Here is a 6,154-nt window from a genome sequence, read left to right as displayed (position 1 = left end):
TTTGGATTTGTAAAGAACTGGTCAGTGGGCCATTGTTTTCTTTATGAGCCATTTTAACTAAGCGCATGTAATTATGTGAAAGTACAAAAAATGAATATTAAATTCTTTTAATAAATAACTCCCTCTGGCTGCTGTATGGAAGGCCAGATGTGCATATAGGAAAATCAATAAGGACAGCTAGTGTAGTGTTGAGATCCAAAGGGAGTGGACACATTCGATAGGAATTTAGGAGGTAAAATCAACAGGAGGTGCCCACTAATGAACACAGGACAGGAAATGAGGGTCCTGAGTTCTGGCCTGTAGGTCCCGCCAGTTTTAGGGAATTGGACAGAGTGTCAAGGGTAGAGAGAAAAATGTAAATCGAGGACTAGCTGGGAACCAGTGGTCATCATTGAGGCACTCAAGTCTTGAAGTTCACTAGATGACAGTCCTATTAAGAGTGCACATTTTAGCATTTGGTCTGACCTGGATTTTGAACCTGGGTTTAGTTTTACCATTTGAGCACATTTGGACAAGTGGCTTAATTTAAACCTCAGTTCTCTCTTGGTGAAGTTGAAATAATGCAAATACTTGGTTTACTAAATTATCATGAGGATTAAATGAGAAGAGGTAAGTAAAAAGTCAAGCACAGTGCTTGGCAAGGAGTTAAGTCTGGATGAAAGTTGGTTAGTATTATTACTGGAAACCCATCAAGGTGCATCAGGAGAGCGAGATAGGACTTTCTCCAGTTAGGATTAGCAAGAGAATTAGAATGAGTCTCAGGTTGAAGACAGCTGTTTCTACCACTGTTCTTCTAGTCAGATAAGCCACTAGCCAGCTCTTTGAGGCATGCAGGCTAAATCCAATCTGGAAGTCATCCCAAACATCATCTTACTTCACAGCTCCCTGTGTATACAATTTTAAAAGATACTCATTTCATACTTTTTGCTAGAAAAAAAATGTATACATGTCTTTAAAATTGTGTTATTTAAAATTCAACTTTATATGGCATTCCATCCCAAATTACCCTGGGTAGCTAATGGAGTGCCTTACCTACATCACTATAAAATGCTTACAAAATGAACACATGTTGAATGAATGGAGCTAAAGTTATATTTTATATTTTTTAGTATTCCTTAACCTGAAATATCAAAGTAAACTTAGAGCCAGTATTTAGCCAGGAGATTATTTATTATATTACACTCCCAGTAATTATCAAATGAAAGTGCACCAATACCTAGATGAAAAGAAAAAAAATAAAGAGATCATTTGAGAACTGACAGAACCTTTAAAGATTAGCTGTGTCTGTGTGAAGGGAACTGCTCAATATTCACTGGAGAATGTGATAATGACCCTGGTGCTTGTGAATTCACATCTGAAACTTCAGAATCTTCTGAGAGATTTATCCCCAAAGACAAACAACAATATAAGATAGCATGGCTGCTAAATAACAATGACTTTGAATTTATTGCTCTAGGATGAATGAATTCTTATTTCAAGAGGTGAGGTTTTGGCTTTTACAGCTTAATACTATTTTCTAAAATTGTATCATTGTGGAGAAACAGGGCAGATGTAACCCAGCAGTCAGCTAACAAGTGACCTGAGCTGAATTAACCTAAATTTCTGCGGTCTATTTAGTGCATATAAACAGGCATACTTCAAGGTACCGGGATTCGTCATTTATCCACTCATAAGACCAGAAACTCACAAGGTCTTTTTATGCTATCCAAACTTGGAACTCAGCCATAATGCTAGTAAATTCACTAGCTTTGTGATGCTTTGTGGACTTACTGTTTGTAAATATCTCATGGAAAGATTTCCTTTGTTTATTGTTCTGAATGCTTTAGCTTACAGGAAAACAGATACTTTGGACAAAGTCTAGAATATAAAACCAGAAAGCAATGGAGATGAGGTTCAACCTGACCACCTGCTGGGCAGACCTGGGTAAACTTCTTAACTTTTTAGGCTGGAACTTTATTCAGGTGTACGCTATGTCAAAAATAAAATTATTTCATTCTATAATTCTCCAGTGAGAAAACATTGCTACATCAGGAAACGATTTGATTTGTTTGAATAAATGTAGTTTAATTATGTCCTAGATATTAATCATCTATATTGCATAGTAATTAGGCTGATATATCAATCTACTTGGTAAAACAATATTTTAATGGTGAATATTACACGTAGAAATTTACAATAGATGACTTCATTTATAACCTTAACTTGAAATTCCCTTCTATTTCTTATTTGTCCTATCAAGAAAATTGTATTTCTCCTTTTAAAAAATGGTCTTGTTTGGGGGTGCCTAAGTAGCTCAGTCGGTTAAGTGTCTGACTCCTGATTTCAGCTCAGGTCATGATCTCACAGTTCGGTTCATGAGTTCAAGCCCTTATTGGGCTCTGTGCTGACAGTGCTTGGATTCTCTCTCCCTCTCTCTCTCTGCCCCTCCCCTGCTTACTCGCACGCGTGCGCGCATTCTCGCCCTCTCAAAATAAATAAATGTTTAAAAAAATGGTCTTGTTTTACTGGCACTGTAAACTTTGTGATTTACTAGTACTTTTTTTATACGATAAATAGGCCTATATCTACATATTATTATCGTTTCTGTTATGCTTACCATTCCTTTTGTTCTTTTCATAAATCTTACGTTTTTTTTTTTATCTTGAGCTTTAAAGCTACTTTAAATAGATTTTATAAATATATAATATAAAGACAAAAGAGTGTACCCTGTTTGAAGTTTCCCTAGTATTTCTGCTGAAAACTATTCTTAAGATATAGAATACTCATATAAATATATAAACTTTTGACTCTAAAGTCATATATAAAGTGTATACATTTTGTACTATAAAATAAAAAAAGTCCAAACTTAGCTTCAATATTAACTTTGTTATTGAATTTTTTAAAATGTTTATTTATGTATTTGAGATAAAGAGGCGTGAGAGAATGTAAGCATGAGTGGGGACAGTGAGAAAGAGAGAGAGAGAGTGAGTAAGAATCCCAAGCAGGCTCTGAGATGTCAGCACAGAGCCTGGTGGTGGGCTCGAACCCATGAATTGTGAAAACATAACCTGAGTGGAAACCAAAAGTTGGATGCTTAACCAACTGAGCCACCCAGGCGCCCTGAATATTTACCTGTTTATAATAACCTCTTGGTGTCTTAACAAAAATGAAACCATCAAATTTGTAACTTCTGTAATGTTTTCATCAGAGCTTCAGTTCGGTAGCAGTTCTGTGGCCTCGTGGATTCCCTGGGGGATGGGAACCACACTGCAATGACAGGGCTCATTTTATTGGGCCTAACTGATAACCTGTCTTCTGAGCCATCCTCTTCATAACCATCCTTTGCATCTACCTGGCGATCATATCTGGCAACCTCAGTACAATCATTCTTATCAGACTCGCCTCTCAGCTCCACCACCTTAGGTAGTTTTTTCTGAGCTGCCTGCCCTTGGCTGATATAGGCTCTTCATCTTCTGTCACACCTCATATGCTTGTAAACTTCCTATTGGAGAGACATACAATCTCCTATCTTGGATGTGCTGTCCAGGTGAGTTCAGCTGTTTTCTTTGGGTCAAGTGAGTGCCTCCTTCTGGCTGCCATGACGTATGATCGCTTCATGGCCATCTGTGACCCGCTGCTTTATTCAACCAAAATGTCCACACAGGTGTGTGTTCACTTACTCACAGTGGCTTGTGTAGGTAGTTTTCTCAATGCTTCTCTTCTACTATTTGCTTCTCTTTTTTTACTCTTCTGTGGAACAAATCAAGTCCATCACTTTCTCTGTGATTTTGCTCCTTTAGTTAAACTCTCCCACTCTGGTATCAGCACCTCCGCAAGTGTCCCCTCGTAGACGGCTGGCTCCATTGTTGTGGTCACGGTGTGCCAGAGCTGCCTCCTACATCTGTATCCTCATCACCATCCTGAAGATGTGCTCCACCAAGGGACGCCACAAGGCCTTTTCCACTTGTACATCCCACCTCACAGCGGTCACTCTGTGCTATAGGACGAACATGCTCATTTATGTGATGCCCAAGTCCAGCTACTCAACAGATCAGAACAAGGTGGTGTCTGTGTTCTACATGGTGGTGATCCCCATATTGAACCCCCTCATCTACAGCCTCAGGAAGAGTGAGATGAAGGCAGCTCTGAAGAGAGAGCTTGGCAAAGCTTATTTTATGATACTTGATATAATAATATGCTGTAAATATAATAATAAAAAGGATAGAGAGTGTTTGTGGTCTAAATATATCAGTCCGTATGTCAGCCAGCATGGAGCTTTTTAGTCAAGTAAAATTTGTAAATCAGAGGCTTATAGTGAGTTACCTTTAACAAAATTAATTTAAATCTAAGTGATAAGCACAAATTGGTTCACATGAAAACATAATCAACTGAAAATCCTTCATAACTTGTATTCATATTTCTTCAAAAGTTGTTCTCTGCATTAGTTAAGGTTATTGTACCTCTGAACCTTTAAGACTATGTCCATTTCAATCACAGCTTATCTTGAAATGAGCGTGATAATTACTAGGACTGAGTATATTCTGAGGGGAAATGACTAAGGGGAACCAGACAGTAAAACAACTGGAAACATTTTTGCAGTAAGGTTATCTGCTGGGGACGGGCTCTGTGGACCCATAAATGCTGGCCTGTTTGGGGACCCTGGCTCCAGCCTAGCTGCAGAGGGCCTCATAAAAGAACAGGACGAGATGTCCCAGCCTAACCTGTGAATGCCTCTGTCAGGTCAAACAGGTGACTTCTCTGTGGGAGTGAGTGTGATTCCTGAACTCCTCAGAGACTGAGTAAACAAACAACTCTTAGAGTGACGTGTTCATGGAGAGACTCACATCCTGTGAAGGAAGCTGGAGGGGACTGGGTTGTGTTTCCCCCCCATAAAGCTTAACTTTCCTTTATGTGCTGACCACTATCATGCTTATTTCTCTTTCCTAGCCCTCTCTTTAATGTTTTAGACAAAAATATTTTTGTCTAATAAAAGCCGAGCACAGCTTATCTCAAACTAAAGTATTATTTCCCACCCCAAATTGCTCCCTCTGATATTCTGTAACCCAGTAAGAGGTACCTCATTCAATCAGTTTATGGAGTCCAAACCCCAAAAAGAAATTGAATTCTTTCCCCGCCTTCACATTCCTACATCCGATCACAAAGTGTGATACATTCAGAGTCCAATATTTACTTCCTACGTCTTTTCATTTCTGTTGTCAGCAATTCTATTCCAAACTACTACCTCACACATTTATTGTACAGTAGAACTACTGTGATAGCTTACTTTTACTAGGCTATGGCGATCAGTTGTTTGGTCAAACACCAGTCTATGTGTGGCTGTGAAGGTATTTTTAGATGTTAGTAATATTTAATCAGTAGAATTTGAGTAAAGTACATTACCCTCCAAGGGTAATTCAATTAGTTGTCCAATTAGGGTTGTTCAATTAGCTGAAAGCCTGAAGAGAAAAAAACTGAGGTCCTCTGAAAAAGAAGGATAATACCTTTGGACTCAAGACTGCAACATCAACTCTTATGGAATTTCCAGTCTGCTGGACTGCCCTGTGGATTTTGAAACTGATTGTAACAACTGTGCGAACCACTTCCTTAAAATCTTTCTCTCTCTCTGTATGTGTACTTACATACTCATATATATTTTTTTACTGGTTCTGTATCTTTGGTGAATCCTGACTAATACAACCCTAACTAGCTTTCCTCTACCATCTTTTACTCTCTTCCAATTCATTCTCCATACAACAACCATGACCATAAACCTAAAGAGATTACTTCTTTAATTAATATCCCCCAGAGAGCTTAGAAAAGAGGCAAAATTTATCCGTTTAATTTTAATTCCAGTTTGGTTAACATAAGGTGTTATATTAGTTTCAGGTGTTCAATATGGTGATTCAATTCTTCCATCCATCACCCAGTGCTCATCATGACAAATACACTCCTTAATCCCCCTCACCTATTTCACCCATCCCCCACCCATCTTCCTTCTTGTAACCATTATATTGTTCTCTATAACTGAGGCTGTTTCTTGCTTTGTCTCTATTTTTTCCTTTGCTCCTTTGTTTTGTTTCTTAAATTCCACATATGAGTGAAATCATATGGTAGTTGTCTTTCTCTGATTGACTTATTTCACTTAGCATTATACTCTCTAGCTCTATACATTTTG

The 6,154-nt window shown here is 38.2% G+C and overlaps 1 pseudogene; it reads left to right on the top strand.

Annotated features, from left to right (window-relative positions):
* Positions 1-3,251: 3,251 nt before the first annotated feature.
* On the top strand, positions 3,252-4,706 carry LOC122201255 (annotated as a pseudogene).
* The last annotated feature ends 1,448 nt before the right edge of the window (positions 4,707-6,154 follow it).

This window comes from Panthera leo, chromosome D1 (assembly GCF_018350215.1).
Source record: "Panthera leo isolate Ple1 chromosome D1, P.leo_Ple1_pat1.1, whole genome shotgun sequence".
Classification (NCBI taxonomy): Eukaryota; Metazoa; Chordata; class Mammalia; order Carnivora; family Felidae; genus Panthera; species Panthera leo.
This window is presented reverse-complemented; position numbering and strand designations above follow the sequence as displayed.